The 23,860-nt window shown below is 27.6% G+C and overlaps 1 long non-coding RNA gene across 2 annotated transcripts; it reads right to left on the bottom strand.

The window, feature by feature from the left end:
• Positions 1-19,919: 19,919 nt before the first annotated feature.
• On the bottom strand, positions 19,920-23,797 carry LOC135923377 (uncharacterized). 2 transcript variants are annotated; one of them, XR_010571202.1, is made up of 3 exons: positions 20,321-23,797; positions 20,063-20,241; positions 19,920-20,016 (listed from the first exon to the last, which is right to left on the bottom strand). It is a non-coding gene; the product is annotated as an uncharacterized LOC135923377 (long non-coding RNA). The 2 variants fall into 2 exon arrangements; XR_010571201.1 differs by having other exon boundaries at positions 19,979-20,241; positions 20,321-20,464; positions 20,511-23,797.
• Between the last annotated feature and the right edge of the window lie 63 nt (positions 23,798-23,860).

Genomic DNA, 23,860 nt, shown 5'->3' with positions numbered 1-23,860 from the left:
GATTGACATTTTGATAAAACAAAATTATTATTTATTTAAATTTTGGAGAGTTGGCTTTGGATAGGGCTGCCTCACTCTCTAATGTCCGAGTCCACCCTAGCCCTGGTAAAATCGAATCGGGCTTAGGACAGCCCGTATAGAGATCTACCTACCCACCATCCCCTCTCCCCCAAAAATATATGCAATATATTATATATCACTATTATTAAGAAGAATATTAAAAAAAATTAATAAAAGTTTTTAAAATAGCGACTATAATTCAAAATTTTTAGAATAAAACATTTTTATAAAAAAAGTGAAAACCCAATTTTTTTTATAAAATTCTAATAAAGCCAAATGCCTACAATAAGTGGACCTAAAGACCTCCAATAAAATTTATGGGGAAAACACACATCTAATAGTGCTCATCCCCATTTACAAAATCCTGACTACGCATATACCCCAAATGCTCCACAGATGCAATTTAGTTGCTAAAGAATTAAAACTATTTCCATTTTTAATAACTCTTATAATTTGGTTGACAACGCATATGAATTTAGCAAACAAGGTGATACAGTGACAATATTCAATTAGAAAGTGTCATTACACTTATATAAAGCACCAAAATTTTCTGGATCGTTTTAATGAAGATAGATTTCAGAGTTTTCTCGTCAACAAAAGGCGGTATTGAAAATAAGTTTTAAAGACCAGTGTTTTCCTTCAATAACATAAATTCGATGAAGAATTAAAGTAATTTTTTATGAAGGAAAATGACGGGATGATTCTCAAAAAAATATCGATTATATTAACGTCATATTCAAGAAAAGGAGAATTTTGCTAGAATGACTTTTTCAGCAGTAAAAACTTTTTAAGGATTCTTTTAGGTATTTGGTAAATGCGCATGAAGCGGAGCTAAAAGAAAACTTATTCAATTAAATATTTATTCTGATCAAGTTGGAAGGCACTATTAATGCGATAACTAATAATTGAATTAAACATTTTAATAAATAAATTGTGCAAACAGACCATAAAATTCCAATAGAAATTTTGCGCTACATTCACACTAATAGGCTATATCAACTCTGGCCCATATATCCATCGTTTTGAGGATTATTTGAGGATTATTCTAACCATTCCAATTACTGTATTATCAGCTGAACGCTGCTTGACAATTCTCAGCCTAATTAATACTTACTTAAAATTTTTTATAGCTCAAGACTATCGTCGTTAGATCATAGAAAGGCGAGAATAAAAATGACTATATTTTAGCTTATGATTATATAATTAGATTGTGATTATAAACATAGCTTATGCATTATGTTAATTTTTATGATATGCACTACTCATATCTATGATTTAAGAGTAATAAATTTTACCATATATTAAATGACCTATTTGTCAGAGCGAAAAAATTATCAAATAAGCTTATGTTGTGTTTTTTTTTAAATGCCTTCAAATTAAATTTTGCCCTAAGTTGGCAAAAGTCTTGGCACCCTGTTAGTACTTTGCATTATTTTGCGTGTTTTTATGTAAATTTTTATATTTATTTGTCATTTAATGCCACCTAAAAAATTTGAAGAGCCCCCTAAAAAATTTGAAATTTTTAAATATTAGCTAAATAAAAGAGTAATTTTGAAAATGTTCTAAATAAACAGGTCATTTTGAAAATAATTTTAAAAATTTTTTTGAGCCCCCTGAAATTATGTTAGTGATGCCCAGTTTGGCTTTTACGTAATTTTCAGAGCAACTTGCTTTTTGCGTCGTTTGCACGCTTTTTGCCATTTTTTTGTGGTTTAATTTCTTTGGTGTAGTTTAGATTGCGCAGTTTGGAAATTTAGCATATACACTTCACGTCATTTTTGGGTGATTTCAATATTAATTTAATATTCATTCTGGGTAAAATTTGAAAAAAAGATGAGGCTACGTAACTGATCAAATAAATTAAAAAGGAGAGCATAATTATTTTGTTTAATCTGTAATCGGCTCAATTGAATGAATTATTTTAATAAATTTTTTTTTGCATCTAAAAAACAAAATGCTCACAACAAATTATTCGTTATTTATTTTCACTAATGGTGTTACTTTCGTTACGTTTTATCTAACCGATTTTCTTATATAATTTGATCATGCATGATCTGTTTGTGTCAAAATATTTTTACTAACTTAAACTACATCCTTAGCTAAATCGTAATCAGTTAAACAAAATATATATTTTCCCCAAGTTTATAAATAAAATACTCGTGTTTATTTTGGTGTTCAACAACAAATATTTTGTTAATGTCTTGTATTTAAAAAAAATTTTAAAACGGGCCGGGCCGGACAACCTTAGTATAAAACTGAAATCGGCTGGCAAAAAATTTTCGAGGCCGGATTTGAGAATTTTGTAGCAGATTTTTAATTTCCATAACTTTAAATTTCCATAACTCAATATAGGGCTGTTTTTTTAGAGAGATGTGAAAATCTTATATTTTACACATAGTTTTTAGCCCAACAAATATTTTAAATTCGAATATTCAAATATTGTATTCCCAAAAATTAGTTTTTTTTAAAAAAAAATTTTATAACTGATATCAAGTAAAACTTTATATATTCTAAACTAGCAAAGGTAGCTCGTGCCAAATGATGAGCCATCACAAATGGTCGTGAATTACAAATTATGGTATCGAACCCAATATACACAAAAACTCGTTGTTATTATGCTTTACCAATATGATCGTTTAGCGTAATAATTTTTAATATAAAAAATATAAGGATTTTATTTATATAAATTTTTGTAACTTTCAAAACATGAGAAGCAAAATTAGGTCAATCCCGGGTTTAAAATAATAATCCTGACCTCTCATGACGAGGGTAGCCAGCCCCCCCCCATCAGCGGGAGACTCGCACAATTTTTGAGTCATGCAGACATCTCACTTCCACAAATAAAAATCTACCGCAACCACATTTTTCAAATTTCTCCCGATTATTTTTTTAGCATTTACACGTTTTTAATATATAAATGATAATTTTGATAAACAGTAATTGATTCTTTTTATATTTTTAAAACAAATTTTAAATATTTATTCAAAAAACATGCCTAGTTTGTAAATTTCTTTCTATCCTAACCTTAATAATATGTTTTGTTTTTATCCAATAATATATCAACATCATTCATTCATATTTTATCATTTTCGTGTGTGTTTATGTATAACATTATAGGGCTAGGCGCTTAATTATCACGTATTACATGGCCAGGGTTGGTTGGAGACATTTCTCCAAAATATATTGGCATTTTGGGGGGTAGATATAGATTTTTAGGGGTAGATATTTTTTGAGGGGGTAGGCATTAATTTTTGGGGGAGGTATTGTTTTTTTTTGGGGGGGGGGCTGGTTTTTGACTTAAATTATATTCTTTTTAAATTCAACAATTGATACGATTGATCTGTCTATTAACAAATAATAAAATACTAAATTTTTATTTTTAAATTTTAAGCATTCTTTTTAATTTTTTTACCTATTTATTATACGATTTCACATGTAAAATAATAATAATATTCTTATTTGTTAATTTTCTGAAAGTATAGAGGCCCATTAGTGATCTGCATCGGGCCATAATTCAAGCTCGGCCCGGCCCGAACCGGAAATTTTTTTAAAAAGTTTTACCAGCCTGACCCGAATTTATTTAAATATAAAAATATATTTTTATAATTACTCAAACGCGACTGAATGTAGAATGCGAAGGGAATTCTAAAATTTTAAATGCATTAATCGTAAACAGTAACAAGATGCCTTTACTAGGAAGATCGTGGTTATAATTGATATTTTTATTTACATAAAAAATTTAACATAAAATTGATAAATTTAGATATATTTTAAAAAAAATTCAAGGCCCAACCCGACCTGGCATGAATTTTTTTAAAAAATATTAGGCCCGACCCAGCACGAACCCGATTTTTTTTTTTAAAATAGGAATAATAAATTTCAGTAAGAATATAATATATTTAAAACTTTGGAAAAATACTTTAAATATTATTATTAAAAATAAGATTTTCGATAGGTAAAATTTTTTTAATTATTCTTCATTTAATTTAACAAACATCCATATTTATTGAAGATTCCCAGATTATATTTTCTTCTTTCAATGATCTCCCAATAGAGAGGCCCAAACAACTTTTGAATTGCTTATTGTTTATTAGCTAGAATTAGAGATTTAATTGTTTTTCTAACCTAAATAGGCCTGAAAGAATGTAAATAAAATTTTGTTGTGAGATTATAAATGCTAGATTATTATAAATTTCTTTATATTAATATCACTATAGCATAGTGGTTTGGCCAATATCGCGGCCGAAGGACGCGAAATTTTAGGGGGGTAGAGGTAGATTTTGTAAGGTGGTTTGCCTTCATCAAATTTTCTGCCATGTAAATGATGCACGTTTAAATACATAATAAGGTAATATTGTATTTATTTCAATGATAATTATTTTTATTATAGTTCCATCACATTATTATTATAAAATAAGAAACAATACAGATGCAACTTCAGTTGCGGAAATGGTATACACTTATGTAGTACAACATTCATAGAGCTACTTATCATTACAATGTGGGTCGAATCTTTTCCCCATAATATTTAGCGGCTCCAAGATAAGTGAGAACTTTACTAGTGATAGAACAAAAATGAGCAAGGCTTTCACCGATGTTTTAGGACCTGAATCCAAGAGGTCAATTACGATTTAAAAGATTGACATCCATATGCAATTCTAACAGATGCATCTAATAAGAGAAATATTAAAACATTTCCTTTGATCCTCAGCTATTTCAACAAAAATAAGGGCGTTTCAATAAAACTATTTAATTTTTTTCCTCAGATGAAAAATCTAAAGACATGGCTAACCATATATGGGTAAATATGGCATTTGATATTAACAATGAATTGCATGCTAGCTTTCTGCACTGATAATGCCTCAGTAAATTTTGGCAAAACCCAGAGGATATTTACAGAATTGAAGCAGCACAATGTTGCCTTAATACCAATTGGCTGTATATTCTATATACTATATAATTCTTGCAAGAAGGCAATGAATGTATTATCTGTGGATGTCGAAGTAATTGTAATGAAATGTTTTAACGAAATCAACTAAAAGAGTTAATGAAATAAAAGAGTTAGTGGAATGGTCTGACTTGGAATGGTGTGAGTTGTTGCGACAGGTCCTATCAGGTAGTTATCATTAATACCCGCCATCGATAGAATTTTAAAATTTTACGAACATTTAAAAAAATATTTCTTAAATAAAGATTTTAAAAACTGTTCTAATATTTTGAAAAATTTTTTCGAGAATGGCAGAGGCATATTTAGGAATGATTTCACATGTAAGAAAACTACTACATGTTATTAATATGCTGTTACAATCAGAAGAATTTTTTTTATAAAGATTCACAAAATTATGCTGCAGCTATGTTCATCTTTACAGATTGACAATATATTTTATGGCGCTATTGCTGAAAATATCATATTAATGTTCAAATATTACTCTTATTAATGTATTTATTTTTAAATGATTAATACAATTTTAGAATATTTGCAATCAAAATTTGATTTCAATAACTAGATTTACAAATATATAGATATTATGACCTTGGAAAAACCATCAATTGATGGAATTTGTATTTTAATAAATATATTAAAAATACCGATAGACATTGATGTCTTGTTTGAGGAGATTCAAATTATTTTCTTTTATATATAATATAAATAAAGTAACTCCACTACAAAGAAATTATTTTGGAAAATATTATCTATTTTGAAATTATAAAACGTTACCGACTTTGTTAATATTTATATAAAGTAATTATAAGACAATCCCAGCCGAACTGCAAAATAATTTTTTTTTAGCAATTTTTATATTTCACCCGCAAAATACCATATTTCTCTCTCAATTTGAAAATTTTGACCCTGTCAACCCTGCTCATGACCTAGACCCTTTTAATTAGAAGAATAGTTACTATTGCAATCAAAAGCTATTTTATTCACCTTTCATTTGATATCTATATCAAATATTTATAACTCCACCCTCCTTTCCACAGACCAAGCCTTGCATTAAGACCAAGAGTGAATAGTATCATTGCAGAAGAAAGATATTACAAATAATTATCGATGTTTTATGCTGATGAAATATTCTTACCTTTTTTAGCATGTAGCTAAATTTAAGATATCTTTTTCCTTACACGAAGTACCCATTTAAAAAACATTTTATTTACATTTCTTGTCCCTCACCCCCTATTTATGATATTTTATTAGATTAAATTTGTTTTTAGAGGTCATAAATTAATTGCTAACATAAAATTTTTCGAATATTAATATTTAGAAGAATTCGAACCAAAAAATATATATTATTCATATTGATTTATGAATAATATACGATTATTCGAACCGAACACGAATTCAAAGCAGAAAACCCGGGGTTTTATAAAATTTTCTGAACCTGAACACAACGGGAAGCGAGCCGAAACCCGATAATTTTTTGTACCAGGGTTCAATCGGGTTTCGTGAATTTTATATTTGTATAATTTTAAATATTTCTTATTATATAAACGGTATAAATTCTTAAATGTGATAGATATTAGATAGTGATAAATATCCACAAGCGATGAATGATCTTTTCACATTTGAAACTCATTCTTTCACAGCAGAGATTGAGAATGAGCCAACAGCTCTTGGAAGATGATAAATACGTCTAAATATAAATAATTAAATTTAATTCTTTATACTAAATTTATATCTAGTTTTTTAATTGTGATCTAAATTTAAAAAAAATATTATATATAATTCAAATATTTCTAAACCAGAGCTGAACCCGGAACCAAACCTGGTCAAAAATATTCCCCTGAAATCCTAACCGGACCCATTTAATTTTTATCGGATTCGAACCTTTGATTTAAACGAATAGAATAGCTCAATATTTGATTCGATTTCTGTGAGGCTAGACATAAGAAAAAATCTGATTTTTATATATCAAATATATTTTTAATGGTATAATATTAAATAAATGTTATATTTAAGAAATTGTATCATATCATAAATGTTATTGATGGATAATGTAAAAAAATTAATCATTTTCATGATTAAATTTATACTGTATAATATTTTTAAGTCCTTAAATTCTATAATACTTATAAATATAATTTATATGAAAAAAATTTTTTTATCCTTATAAAATTGTTTAAAATATTAAGTATAATTTGTCTTAGCATCAATATAATTTAATTTAAAAAAATTGTGATTTTGAACAACATAATATTATACTATTTTACTAATATAAGTAATAAGCATTAGGTTAATACCCATTTATACATATGCTAAAAAATTACTATAAATACAAAATATAAAAAATAATTAAATTTGGAAATAAAAAATTGGATTTTTGGTTTGAATAATAATATTTATTTAAAGGATTATTAAAATATTTATATTATTACGTAAAATCAAATTATATTTTTTTAAGGAATATATAGTGTAATAATATGCTTTTGTTTCGTTGGTATGGAAGGAGGGAGAAGGAGCTTAAAAATATTTTTATTAAATATAAAATTGATTTTGAATATTGTGAATATTAAGTTGTCAAAAACAAAATAAATAAATATATATATATACTATATTATAGTTTAAACTTCCATAGATAAGCTAACTACTATACTAATATTATCTTGATCTTAATATTTATTAATAAAATAGGGAAGATACTCATGAAAAAAATATAATCATCAATCTCTTAGGTGTCACATTTATATGTAATTAATTTTTAAAAAAATTTGGAAGAATTTTGAATATTCAATTTATTATAATTTTATCACATATACAGTAAACCCTCTATATAGAATTTGGATATAGTTTTTCGTTATCGTTAACTAAATTTGAAAGTTAGTTTAGTTAGAAGCCTCTCTGATCTTATATATAATGTTAAATAATATTTTAAACTTTTTATATTTGAGGGTGGGTCTTAATGATCTTATTGAAACAACTATCTTCGGCATAACAGCTAATTGGGTTGACTTGAGACCTACAACAAAAGTCTACAGCCTTAAAACGTGTTGAAGGTAGCACACTTTTGATGTCCTGGCCAAGATTATAATTGAAGAAGTTTTAAAATCCAGTATAAGGTAATAAAAACCCTTACTGAATGGTAGAAACTTGTGAAAATATAAATAATTGTAAATAACTAAATTAGGTAATATTAGTCATAATTTATCATTAAGCATAATTTATTCATTATTAATGATAATTTATGTAATATATTCTTTATTACAATTCACTTCTAAGTTCATGAAAATGACTAAAAATTTGAAATATTTATTATTGATGGGGGGGGGGCAATAATTTTATAGAGGTGACCCCCCCCCTATCTCTGCTAGTAGTTACTGTCCTGTATTCATTAGAAAGCAAATTCTCTTTAAAAAACTGGTGGATAGCCAACTCTTAAGAACTATTTCAAATTTTTTTACAGGACATCAAGAAATGGATACGCTTGGCAGTCATGTCAGAAAAAATGATATACTTGAATTATATTTTATTGTAAGAGCTGAATTGTATTATTGACAACATTTTTTTATGGCTAACCCGGATTTTAAAATCCAGACCTAAAGCCGTGTCCTAGGTAGGCTTAATTTGGATACTTAATCGCTTTTTAATATAGGCTAGAAAGTATTTGATCGAAGACACACTATTTTAGTTAATTTTAATCATTTGTTGGCTTTGCTAATTTTCGATTTTATTCTCGTTTTTATGCTTTTTGTTTTTCTAGATTTTTAAAAAAAAATTTTTGATCTTTTTTTGTTTTTTTTGTGAAGATTTTTTTTTTTTATGTTTTTTAAATTTTTTTCATTTGCTTTTTGGCTATTAAGCAGATATTTAAAAAACAACTAAATAGTCGGCTATTAACTATTAAGCCGACCTAGGACACGTCCTAAAGGATTTTTTAAGTATAATTTTCTAATATTTTATACATCTATTTATATACAAGTATCGGAAAAATGGGTTTGGAGTTTTATATATTTTTAAGTTCAGATTTTTTACGGGTTCGGAAAATTGTTATGAACCTAGGTTTGGCTCAAATCTATACAAATTTAAAACAATTAATTATTAATCTAAATTTTTAATGAATTATTAAAAGAATATATTAATTTTAAAAAATTTGTCCAATTATTTTTTTAATTAGTTATTCATTTTGAAAATGTTTTCTCCTTTTTTTAAAAAAGATAGTAATTTTTTTATTGCAATATTTTCATTTGAATAATACAGTTTATTATTTTTCAGTTTTTTTTCCTTGAGATTTTTTTTTAGCAGTTTACTTTTCCGCAATTTTAATTTCCGTCAGTTTTTTTTCTTTTCTATTTTTAAAAGTTTTTTTCCGCAGTTTTTTCCCCATCAGGTTTCTTTCCGCAGATATTTTAATGGAGCACATTATTTCACAGACTTTTAAATTCGTAAACATTGTAAGCTATAAATATATTAATTGAAAAAATAAAATTTACGAAAAGCTACCCAAAAATTACCCCCTCCCCCTCTTCCAGAAAATCTTGGCTAAGTACCTATATATGTGTTATAAATATGTAGCCCTCATATTTTTAAAATGTATTCAATTTTTTTTAAAGTATTCAATTTAAAATTAGGTTGTATCAAGAGCCTAATAAGATAATTTTTTTATAAAATATTTATTTTTCGATGTTTCACAAAATTTGAGAATGGCGGATTAGATCCGTATAATAATGACCAAATGGGTTTACATTTTACCGTCATTTTATCATAATTAATATATTAAGTTAGTTCAAATATACTTATGCATACATATTCTTATTAATATATAATTATTTATGATACGATTGTATGATTATCGCATTTCTTCAAAATTTTATTATCAGTGGCATCGTTGTGGGTGTCAGTATAAATAAGTTTTGGCACGCCTTTAATTTTTGCCGTAGGATCGTTTTAATTATCTTTTTAGGCAGGTCAAATTTCTAATACGGCAAGTTTAAATTTTCTTTATATGAAAACAAATTTTTAGCAATAAATTTTTTAAAAATTATATCCAACTTTACAACAATTAATACAAAGTAGGACTCTCAATAAAGAGGGGTTTTCATCTACGCTAGAAATCTTATCCCCCAACTTAGCTCAATGAATGGATAGAATTAACTTGGGATTATACATGTATTGATTGATGTCTTTGCCGCTAGAAATTCCCCTCCAGACTCTAATAACGGAGAAACGAAAATTTAATAAATACTCTTTTTTTAACTAATTTTATTTTTATTCCTTCCACTTTAGACAATTTTGGACCTTAATATTTTAAAAAATTCTAGGTAGTAAGTCTCATCAAAAACAGGATGTTCTAATGAATATTTTTATCATAAGCAACAAATTTCCATAGCTATATGAAAATCTTGATCTCGATTTATGATTCAATGCAAGGTGTGATCTAAAGAGATTATTTTTGTTTTTATTTTATATTTTTTATTGTTACATTTGAAAAAAATTTTTTTTGTCTGTTTTGAAGATTTCAATGTTCATTTTAATACCTAAATTATTTTTTTTTAAGTATTTGATAATTAAAAAATTTTAAGGAAATTATGTATCCATTCCTTAAAAATAACTTAAGAACCCCCCCCTCCAATGACTAATTCTGTAATGTGATGGACCACCTTTAAATAAACAGATGCTTATTAAACCAAATTTATTATGTGCTAGCGTTAACGAGCAAAATTGCAAAGAAGATTCTGCCAGAAAAATATAAATAAAAAGCAATTAATACTTTATAATCATCATCTAATTTTATCTGCGAAACAAAAAATAACCTCTTAATTAATCACTTAATTAAAACTCCCCAAAGACGAGTTCTTTAAAAAGATAGTAAATAAATACATCTAAACAATAAAAGAAAATAAAGGTGTTAGAATAGTAAAAAAATATGAGAGTATTCAATTTTGTTTTATTCAAAATTTCGCATACAAATACAATAATATCTAGCTTAAGAGTAAATAGGAAAAATTTATTAACAAAATAAAATTCGCGAAATTGGCTTCATGCTAAAAGTGAAAAAATCTTCTAACAATATAAAATTCAAAAATTGGCATCATGCTAAAAGAGAAAATATATAATAACTAAATATCTGGTTTGCACTAATGTTTACTGTTTGGCTACTACTTAATAATTCCTCAATGAATACTATGAGCCATAAAAAAGAAACCGAGTTATAGACAACTTGAAAACTATGACATCACGCTTTAAGCGTGGAGAAAGCCAAGTTTTTGGAAACACTAATATTAAAACTTACACCAACTCTTTAAGATGTGCTTTATAAGTGCATTTTATTGCTTTATTCTATTTGATATATATATGGCTTAGGGGGGAAAATATTATTGGTAAAATAATAAAAGAATTTTCAAAATTGGCATCATACAAGAAGGGAGAATAAAGAAATACTAAATATCTAGTTTGCGTTTATATAGTGCCTACTTATTAATAATTGAATCAATTTCGCCAGCCACAAAATAGGTTACCTAATTATAAGCCAAATAAAAACTGGGACATAAAACCTTAAGCGTGAAGTCAGCCAAACTTCTCGAAGCATTAACTTTGAAATTTTTATCAATTCTTTCTTTAATTCTAGTTTGCTAACATAACAATATTATTACTCATTAACAAAGTTGGGCAGGTTCTTAAAAATATCTAGATATAGAGTCTTTATATAACAAAAATACATCTTCGATACAGATACACGTATCTTATTAGAAATATCAAAAAGATGCCAGATGTAATATCTACCATTTAATATACGAGTACTTAGATATAAGATACTATTTATGAAAATTTTGAGCAATAAGTCCTAAAGTCGATATCAATGAATTCATGGTTCACCAATAATCGATATCATCACTTTCCCATCCAACAGTTACAAAAGAATTGTGTGTGATCGAGAAATAAAGGGGAAATAGAGATATGTATAAACCAACCAAGAGAACTACATAGAGAAAAATACCTGAGTGAACTGAAAGATCAATAACATCAAATTCTATGGTTAATTTTTCAAGAGGAACTATCCCGAAATTTTTCAAGTTTAGAAAATATTTTAAATTATCTAAAGCAATAACTAACAAATGATATTTCGACGACTATAATAAACTAATCTTACGATATCATTTATATGTTATGTGAAATATTGATTTTTAGATAATTTGTAATAAATTTAAAAAAAGGTGGGTATTATCATGAAAATATACTCTTTTAAAATGGCTTTAACAAGGGGATTACAGATATTTTAAGCCACCAAATTTATTTAATTTTAAACTTATTGCTATGATTGTAGGGGGTTTTATCTGCATATATTCAATTTTAAGTATTATATAAGTTGTTGCAAACTACACCTTGAAGAAGAAAACCTTGTTTTGCGAGAATAGAATGCACAAACCTTGTAAAGGTTTCCTTTTATATACCTTAGGACTCGGAAATATGATATTCAGGTTAAGATAATGAAAATGGGATTATTACTATCGCTACTCCCAGGGTTGGGAGCACCGAATATATTTGTATTTTTATACATTAAAATATAAAATAATTTAGTATGCCAGTTATTGTTCGCATAATAGTTTATTTCTTTCTTTGCTAATTTACTATACAAGATAAATGTAATATAAAGTGACCTGCTAGCCACTATCAAATAGATGTACAAAGTATACTCAAACTTTTTTTGGAGAAGGTACTTTAATAAAAATTAGAAAAAAATTTTTTTCCTATAGTGGGGCAACTAGATATTTTGGTGGGAATATATAACTTTATGTATTTTAAAAAAATACGCCAAATAAGAATTGATAATTATAAATACAGCACCTGTGTTATTTATAATATTGGCGTCAATACTAATCAAAGCCAACGAATCATTCTTGACCTATAGTTTTGCGTAAATATGTTATTATTCTCATGACGCTCAGATGATATACAATTAAGTGTTAAATATTCATAAAATTTTGAGAATAAATGCTCTCAGTAGCTTTTTAATAATAAGGTTGGCCAGAATTTTACTAATCATTTTTCATTCATACTGGTTGCTTTACTGGAATACATTCATAAGCAATAATAATGCATAAAACATTGGCATAGCTTTTAGAATTAATTATTTTAATTGTTCAGCCAACTTTAGCGGAGATGATGTAAAGATATTATATACTTAAAAGGCAAAATAAAAATAATCACGAGAAAATAAATAATATCTAATCGTAATTTTTCGTAGAGGGACCCTAAAAGGTATTTACTGGGGAACCCATAATTTTTTTTGATAATCTCTTTCCTCCTGGATACATTTTTTCTACGCAAAAGTATAATATTAACCATCAACATTAAATCATTTAGAAGAAAATCTCAGGACTCGCAAGAATCCTAAGGTCATAAAATCTATAGTCTCCCCTAATAATTATGTCTACCAGACTGAATGATTAATTATATAATAAAATCTTAAGGGTAAATAACCTTAAAAAGATTCTGCCTATAAGTTAATTTTTTCCATTTATTATTCGAAAATTTTACCCAATATACTAATTGAAAATAGTTAGTTTCTTTTATTTCCATGAATGACATATTATCAAATATATTTATATTTGTTGGGAACATTATTTTCTTAGTATTAAAAATGTAAAATATATTAATAATATTTAAAATTTATATGATATAAAGTGAATACAATATAAAAAAAAATTCATTACAATAAATCAATATTATAATGATATGTATGCAGATACATCTCATATTATGTTTAAATCTTAAACTAACTATTAATATTCCTTTAAATATATTTAATATTATATATGTTTCAATTAATATTTACATATATTTAGATCGATTTCTTTTGAATGATTTTAGGTTTTCTTTCTAATTTTTAATCTTGCAATTTATATGCCGAGTCATAAACCTTGGAATATCATTAAATAAACGATATAATATTAGGATACTTTATAATCATAGCCCAATTTACTTGGCATAGTTAAGAGTGGGGGTACTATTAGGTATATTTATCCCCTTTAAATTTTATTGGAGATCTTTAGGTCCACTTATTATAAGCCTTTGGTTTGGCTATATTGGAATTTTATAAAAATAATTTTGGGTTTTCAGTTTTTTTTATTAAAATCCTGTTTTAAAAAAATTTTGAATTATAGTCTTTATTTTAAAAAGATACTAACTTTTACTAATTTTTCTTTCAAATTTTTTCTTAAGATAATATATTGTATACATTTTTTGGGGGAGGTGAGGTGGGTGCGGTGTGTAGGGGGAATTTTTATTAGCTTAAATAATAATTACGAGAACAGGCAAATTAGCAATCCCCTTCCTCAATGGCCAGGCGCCTCTTACAGTTCTATTCTTCAAATGCATTAGGTGTTAATATTAAAATTAATCTTTAAACTGAAAATATTATACCTGAAGTTAAATTCAGATCCATAATAAATATTTGAAAACGATCCTAAAATTAGAATGTTTAATTGATATAAAAGATAATAAACAGGAAGGCAGGCCGGAGAGCCGAAAACTTGTGGGGGCATTAGAACAGCCCACAATAAATATAATTAATCTGTAATAGCAACTTTAATATCTAACCAAAAAAATGAGTAAAATTTTATTGGAAAAAATGAGTAATTTTATAATAATTACAAATTAATATATTTCCCTAAATTTTATATTATATATTCTCATCACAATTATTCTAATAAGAAACTCAAATGTATACTTTTCAGAGTGTTCAACATATAACCCAAAAGAATTATATATTATCCGTCTATTTTATTTTTCTTTACCTGTCTTAAATATAAAGAATTATATCTCTTTATATAAGTAACTAGCAGGGAATGCCATAGTCATAAAAACTCTTAGGCCACGTCCTGGTTCGTCTTATTTTTAAACAATCTGTTTAGCTATCTACAAATCTTCCCCCAAACAGTCTAAAAGGAGAGAAGCTATTTAGATTTATGTAAATGGTTAAAGTTATTCTCATCAAATAGTATCTAAGTGAGAATATATTTATTTTTACCTAAAATATATATAAATAACAAATAATCTTTAATGTGCACTCTTAAGACTAACAAAAGGGTGTTCTAATTTAAAGTCTATTTAGTCTGTAGCCGTAGCGATTATCCGTTGCCTTTTATTTAGCTAATCGGAGCTAAGATTATTAAAATCAGCTAAGTCATTTTAATATTTGTAAAACACTAATAAGAACCGTTTTAAAATCAGCACATAAATTAATTACCTATCACTTAAAAAATAAGAATAAAATCTTATTTTTTGAAGGTTATAAAAATATCTTTATTTATTTTAAGGTATATCTAAGAACAATGCGTATAAAAAAATATTAAAAAGAACATAAAAAATTTAAAAAGAGAAAAATAAAATGCATTTTAATAAACATTAAAAAATACTTTGATAAAAACGAAAATAATAGAACCATGATAGAGATAAGACTAGAATTGCATATAGGTATGCCTAAGATAAAAACATTCACTGGGATATATAGTTTGTGATGAGATAATAGGTTCACGGCTAAAATTTCTTAAAGGGGTGGTCGTGACAAAAGAAATAGAAACAAAATTGGTTAAAAAATAGTGTTTATTGAATGTTCTGTTTTTATTTTCGTTTGAATGATAGAGGTTGGAGAATTTCTAGCTGCAAAAACTTATATAATCTTAATCCAACTTTCTGCCTTCTTAGTGTTACTATCTGGATTTTTTCCGTCTGTTTCTCAGTTAAGGCCTCGCGGTTCCATGATAGAGAAATCGCCTATATTAGAATCATACCCAATAAAACATTAATTGTTGTATGCTGAATATGCAGTATATAGGTTGATAGACATTCGACTTGACTATCGCTTTATACAAATTACATTAAAAAATAGAACAATTGGGAATCCTAAACGTAAATATTCTCAGCTATGCGAAATTCCTTCGCGCTTAAGTGCAGTATCAGATTCGTATTAGCGATAGCTTCAAGCTACTCATAACTACCAAGTTGGCAAACTTTAAATAGAGCATCACTTCAGATTATTCCTTCGAATTAAAAATGCAAAAAAAGAGCAATTAAAGGAAGGCTTCTCTTTGAGTTGTACCCACAGGACGGCTAAGGGCTTTAACTTATCATCCCACGCAGAAAGAGCTTTCATCAGCTGATTGTCGGATAATTAGTTATAAGTTGAATAACTGGGTCAGATGATAATTGTGAAAAAATAAAAGCAGTTAATACGATAGTTTTCGTAAACGAATGTCAATGTCGCCGAGCCAAACTTGCTTTGGAGAGTGGTCTGTTGCCACGCTAATGGTTTAAAATGAAAGTTATTTAATCTCATCCCCGAAAAGGTTAAGAATGGTATCATATAGAAACAGGAGATGACCTAAAACCGTGTATGATTTTAGGAATTAGAAAAAAGTTTTTAAATTTTACGAATTAGAAAGAGGTTTATAATTAAAAATGCGTTGTAGGGCTATAAAGATTGCAAGAGAGTATTGCGTCTTTTAGGAATAATAAAAAAATTGTTCAAAAAGGTTTGAGTACTAATATTCCTTGAATTTAGAGGAAACAATTCTCAGAATAGCGAATAGGAAGGAAAAGACGTGAGACAGCTAGGAAATTGGAAATGTTTACACTTAGATACTTTTAAGGAGAGGTCAGTAAGAAGGTTCAAGCTTTAGATTATATCTGACATTTTATGAATGTTTTGTGGGCGGTATTAAAGCGCGCCATCATCAAGATCCAATATATTTAGTGATACGTATTTATTGTTAAGATCTTTCTATGCCTAGGCAAAGAGAAACAGGTCCTAGAGGATCGCATTGTTGGATGCCTTTCCAAAATTAAATAGCATAACAACCATATTGAAGGCATGTTGGATTCCAGTAACCATTATTAATATAATATATATATTCCGAAAATTCCTTGATGAAATAAGGTGCAAAGCAACTTCGTATTATGTTGTTAAAAGCATTGCTAAAATCCAGCTAAACTAAGATATTGTTGTTCAAGTTTATCTAATAAAATTCTGTTATCGCGTGAGATGCCTTTTGTAACCACCCTTGATCCCAGTGTCAAATTGATAGAATTGCAAAGATGTAAAAGCGCCATCTTTGATCCGAGATCAGGTTAAACCAATCGCAATTGTTCGTATTCATTAGATATTTTAAGTGCAATTAATTTAGCTCCAAATAATATATAAATATTTATGAGGTTTTCCCCATTAGGGTTTTGTTTGTTACATAAAATGGTTATCTTGGCCAATAAATCAATTATGGAAGGTTAATTAAATCCTGCAAAAAAATTGAGGGAATTATATATCCAGCAGAAAAGTTTTTAACTGACTTTATTGCAATTTTTACCTTTTCCTCAGTATAAATAATAGAAGTATGATCAAAGGTTGATGAAAATTGATAAAACTCAGGGTTCTTAAATAATAGTGCCTGTTAGATTTGGGTTAATTAAAAATATTTTGAAATTCCTTTGGTATTTTCCAGCTGAAACATAATATTAAAAATTTCAAAGTCCTTTTTATGGCTATTTCCACTCTTTAATTTCCGTTTTTTATTATTTAGCTTTTTAAAACTATTCAGGAAACAATTTAGTATATGCATAAGATTACTAACGATTGGAGTCTGAGTCCTAGAGAGTCGTTTAAAGATTTTAAAATAGAGGTCTGTACCTATTAACCATTAGTCGGGATGTGGATTATTTTTTATTTACTCATTTGACAGAATCGGAAATTTATTTATTCAGGTGGATTAGGTTAGTAAATATTTTTAAAAAAGTTTTTGAAAATTGAATTCTAATAGTATGTTAGCGACAATGTGTGATTTTTTAAACTTTAAATCATTTTTTGAACGCGTTTTTATATTTAAAAATGTAATTTTATCGAAAATGTACTCCCTCATATTTGGAATACCTTGTTAATTTCAAACAAATTTGTCATGAATCTTTATACTTCATATAATTTATATTAGTTTTTTCTTAGATTTTTATATAAATTAAAGGGCATTAAAAATTAAAGAACACCGGTAAAAGTATAAATAACTTAAATATTTTTGTTTTTAAATTAAAATGGCATTAATCTTTTTTTTTAAATTACTTTTTTTCCTATAAAATATATTAGGAAAAATATTCTCAAAAGCTTACCTAATCCAAAAAATGATAGATACAAGAAAGTAAATGGCTTAGGTATAGAACAAAAAGTCAATTGAACCGGCTCCTTTAGTTGACCCACAAATCAACTAATAGAACCGACCCAGTGAGCCAACACTTCAAGCTACCAGGAGTCGGCACGGGTCAGAGAATTTTAACTAAAGTGGAGTTTTTTTAAATCTAATAACTAAAATATTCTTTTAAAGTGTTTCAAATAAGCCTGTTCCTAACAAAGATAAATTTATTCAGATCAACCACCAAAAATTCACTTATTATCTAAGGGTGTTGTTAATATATGGTAATTTGCTAAACAACAACCAAACTTATTTAAAATGCAGAAGACCCCTTTTTAATATATACCAGCAGATGTAATCATGAAGTTAGTTCCGATCTACCGTATATTATATCTCGTAGCACAGACTCGCTTAGTTAGCTTCAGGAAAAAATAAGTAATCCTTATTGGATTCGTACCCATATCTAAGCGATAAGTGATACGCATTAACCGACTAGGCCACATACGCTTATCAAAGCCTACGATTTTATTGGCGATTCTAACAAGTTAACTGCAGATTAGACGTACCTTTGGCACCGTTCATTTCATTTTTATTTTGATTAATATATTTTTATTTATATTTGTACAGTCCAGATTATTAATCTGGTTAATAAGGAATTAAACGAGGTCAATCATTTACCGTTAAATAAATTGGACTGGCGCTGGATAAAATTGGGGGTCAGTGAAAGTGAAAAGCATGAACTTATTTTTAGTTAAAAGATTTTGACAATTACAAACAAAAATCAAACTTGGTTCTTTTTAATAATACACATACCAGAGTAACTTCCGATAAAGATAATAAAAATTATGATCAGGATCTAAATGATTTTTGTGATGATGTTATTATAATTTTTTTTTAAAAATAAAGATCATTCATTACATTTTTATAATAAATTCTCTCAATTAAAGATTTTATTTATTAATATAATATAACCCTCCCATCCTCTGCGCATGTTAAGCACAGCCAAAGCTGTTTGATAGAAATCAAAAAAAATCTTTACAAGTAGAACTTACCTTATAATATAATATTTTTATTTAACTATGGGGAAAAAATAAATAAAATTGATATATAGCATTTTTTAAATAACGCGCTACTTATTCAAGGCAAAACAATTGATGGTAACGCGTTATTTTTTTTGCAAGAAAACTAAAAAAAGTAGCGCATGTATTTTTAAATAACATTTGCACCACTAAAAATTTGAAATAATTTATATTTATATGAAAATTTGATTTTCTATATTCGCATATTAATTTTAAATCAAAGTTAATTTAATACAAAAGATTGTTTTGAAATATCTAAAGCCGGAGCTGATAAATCTTTTCCAAAAATAGCAACTTTGATGTTCTGAGGAATATTTTTAAATTTTAACTTAGATATATAATTTTAAATTAAACAATATAATGTATATCACGATATCAATTTACTGTAAATTATTTTTTTAAATTTTAAAAATAGATTTACTATTACTTATAATATATTAATTTTATTAAATATTTTTGGTTATTACTTTAAATTATATATTCTAAGCATAAAACAATCATCTAAATATGTATTTGGTAAAAAAAAATGTTATTTTCCTCACAATTCTGTAATTTGTTGATGATATATATAGGTTTTTCAATATATAAATTTATCTTGTCAAGAATATTTACATTTTTGATATAATATATATTTTTTATAAATTATTCATAATCTAAATCTTTTTAACATATGACCAAATAAAAAAATATACATTATATTATATATGTAAAATTATAAATTTATCGTTTAATAAATTTGATGTATCAAATGACGAGAAGGGATGGGTGGTATCTAAACATTCAAAATAATATTAGGAATTTTTGAGGTTTTTATTAACCTTAAAAAACTTATCATTCTATATATTATTATTTTCCAATACAATTTTATTTGTGCTGTTTTGTCTAAAGAAAGTTATTGTAAGGGGAGACCGGGGTTAACTGATCATAGAGGTTGACGAGTCAGCAAATGTTTTTAATTCTGTTGATCAAAAATTTTGTATCACACTTTCTTATTGAGCTAGGATTTATTTTTAACAATATTTTATAGATATAGAATTAATAAAATTGGAAAGTTTCATTTCTTAATCAATATTAACCTAAATAAATAAGTTAGTCGTCGAGAGGTCAGTACGATATGACCCTGCCTAAAAAATCGGGCTAGAGCGGGTAAAAAAAATTTGCCGTGTAACTTGGGCATAATATTTTTTACGGTGAGACAGAACAACTTGTGCAAATTATTTCTAAGAACCAAGTCTAAAATTTGCATTTTTTTAAAATTAAGATTACCAAATTTATGTCTTTTCCCTTCATAAAAATTTATTATAGGTCCAACCAGGCAACTTGTATACAAATTTATTTTACAGCTGGAAAAAAATGATTTTTAAAAATATTCAAACCTGTTTAGGCCCAATTGTTTCAATAATACCGTAGGTTCTACTTTATTTGACAAATTAATAACATAAAATTAGATTTAACATATCCAAATCAAAGTAATTTAAGAAAATTATGCCTTCAACCTCAATGCAAAAATTTCCTAGGATATTATTTAGAAATATTATTCATATTAATTGAGTATAACCATCATTCAACAAAATTATTTCAGGCATCATAATTTAGGATAGGAAAAACAAATAAACATTGGTTGGTGATAATCAACTGTGTTACTAACATAAATCTAAATTAACCCCGAGAGTGTTGCATGTTTGCTTTTTAGTCATTCTAATTTTTTTAAATTTGTAACAAATTTAAATATTTTAAAATTTTTTTTTCCCTTTTTCAGGCGGTAAGCTCCTTCCTTTCTCCACTTTAATACTCATGCTATCTATTTTTATCTAATTTGTATTTCTGATAGTTTCTATCTGGATCTTCCACCGGAGTATCGTAATCTAGTCCATTTTATCTTGATTGACATTGAGCTTGAAAGGCCCCCGATGTCACCATTATTCTAGCTATGGCCACGAAATCGTTTGATCCTTTAATGACCCACGAGTTCAGCTGGCCGTCTTATTTGGTTGGACGAGTATCCCAGCACCCGGCTGTCCAAGCCCGTCGGTGACCGGGGTGGCATTTCTTAACTCAAACTCAGAAATTTATCATATCATATGTCTATACACATCCGTCATCGAAGAAAAACTCGAAAATTTTTAGTTCCTTAGAAGGGTTGAATGGGACCTTCTGTTTCCAAGCCTACATCATACACCACTGAGCCACCCCGGCAAATATTTTGAAATAATACATAAAATTATAAATTTATTATGGAATGTAATATTTTTTTATAAATATTATATTTGATACAATTAAACATAGGTGGGTAAAAAAAATTTCGAAAATGGGCAGGTGGGCGAGCGGGTTAAAAAAAATTTAAAACTATGGGCGGGTTAAGAAATTTAAATAATGGGCGGGGTTGAGGAAATTTAAAATTTTTGTTCAAAAACAAACTAAAAAAAATAATTGTTTAAATGATCTATAACAATATTTATTTTTTTATTGTACCAATCGTTTTTTTTTAAGTGAAGAACATTTACCTAACTATATTATGTAATAAACACAACAACAATAAAACTTTTTTCTTAGAATAAATAAACATTTTTGTCTTTTAAAAGTTTCCTTTTATGGGATTGTAATAAAACTAGTGCTTCTTCCGAACGCGGATTTAGCATTGCTGGAAGATTTTTAGAACAAAGAAGAACGTGTTTGAATCCAGAAAATGTCGATTCATTATTATTTTTGCATAATAATTACATATAATATTAATTTTACATTTATATTTTTTTCATAAATATTCAATTTGATCAAATAAATTGTCCATAATTTACATTGATTATTTTTATACTTATATTAATTTCCTAAATTATAAACTTTTTGTAGGTGTAATGCTGAAATATTTTTATTAGATACTTAAAAAATGAAAGAATTACGATAATTAATTTTTTAAGCGGGCTTGGGTTAAAAAATTTTTATAAATAATGGGCGGGCGGGTAAAAAATTTAAGACTAATGTGCAGGCGGGCGGGTGAGGAATTTTAGACAAATGGGCGGGGCGGGCGGGTATATATTTTTTTAAAAACTATGGGCGGACTGGGTGGGCGGGTTAAATTGGGCTTTTGGTCCAAAAACCCTCCCAATACAGACCTCTACTCAGGATTTTCTTATAGATAAGGAGCCCTATTAGGCCGGGTTTTCCACCATAAATTTTATTGGTTTAGGTCCATTTATTGTAGGCCTTTGGCTATATTATATTTTTATAAAAATAATTTTGGGTTTTCAGATAATTTTATATAAAAATACTTTTTCCTAAAAATGTTGAATTATAGTAGTTTTTTAAAAAAGTGACTTACTAATTTCATTCATTCATTCATTACCACGCCAGAAATTGCACGAAGTGCAATTTCATCACCCACCAGGAGTTGTAGCGTGCACCATGTATATTCACTAGTATATAGATCCTATACATGATGTATACCCGTTTTATTATAGTGGACGGTACCACTATGTAGTCAGCTAGCATAGTAAAGAAGAGAGGAGTAAGAAAGAGGGGATCTATTAGTTCCGTTACCGGCAAAATAGTGTTAAGAATTGTAGCTAATATTAATAATAATAATGTACCTGACACCTGGTTAGATTTAAGAGATGGGAAAAAATTTTTTTTTAATGTTTGGTAAGTATATCCTTGGAAGATAACGCAATGTCTATAGAATCCATGTTATTCACTATTATCATTATTATATTGAGCCTGGAGATGGTTATCATTATTAATATTCATGGTTTTAAGATTATCATTGACTTCATAATTCCTATTGCGCCAAAACATAAGTTGTCATTAGACTGGGGATAAGAGATTGGAAATAAGGCAGTGCGAGAAATAGTCTGATACGTCCACGATTCCTGCTCTAGTTTAAACCATATTTAAGCATGTATTGTAGATGTTCCTTTAAATGTTTCTTGTTTTTGCTGAGTGCAAGAAAATCTATAAACGTAAGATTGATCAAGTCCATGTCCTTCAGACATTTTGCCAGCCAATAGTATTTGGGGATTCTTCGCCTTTCATAATCCGGGGTCCACTCCATGGACGAAAATATCATATTATCTCGTGAATGTCTTAAGCAGTGGCCGAGTAATTCTAATCTCCTCAAAGGAATGAGTCGTTTGATAGGTAGGATGTCACACCTGTTCCAGAGAGTTGTGTTTGGGGTGTTGTATGGATAGTAAGTTTTAGTGATTCTTCTCAAGCACTTGTTTATGAAGGTCTGGGATGTGTTGATGTTGCTTTTAGTGTCCTGCCATGTTTCCAACCCGTATGTTAAGATGGGTAGAATTAGGGATTTAAGTCTTATTTTTAGGTTCGTAGATATCTGGTTGGACGACCATAATTTAGTTAGCTGATGATATCGGGATCTGGCCTTGTTGGTCCTCGACTTAGTATCCAAAATGGTGGTGCCTAATGACATTAATCTGGTTCCTAGGTACTTAAAATCTGAGACCGTATCTACCACATTATCCTCAAAGTTAAAGGGGTCGCTGTTATATAGAGGGATATTGGATACAATTAACTTTGTCTTTGAGTAGTTGACTTTCAGTCCGTATCCAAAGCAATTCTTGACAAACAATGACAGCAAGTTTCTTAATTTGTACTCAGAG

This window comes from Gordionus sp. m RMFG-2023, chromosome 2 (genome assembly GCF_954871325.1).
Source record: "Gordionus sp. m RMFG-2023 chromosome 2, tfGorSpeb1-WG-v2, whole genome shotgun sequence".
NCBI classification, from domain to species: Eukaryota; Metazoa; Nematomorpha; class Gordioida; order Chordodea; family Parachordodidae; genus Gordionus; species Gordionus sp. m RMFG-2023.
The sequence above is the reverse complement of the archived record's forward strand: the minus strand, read 5'-3'. Positions and strand labels throughout refer to the sequence as shown.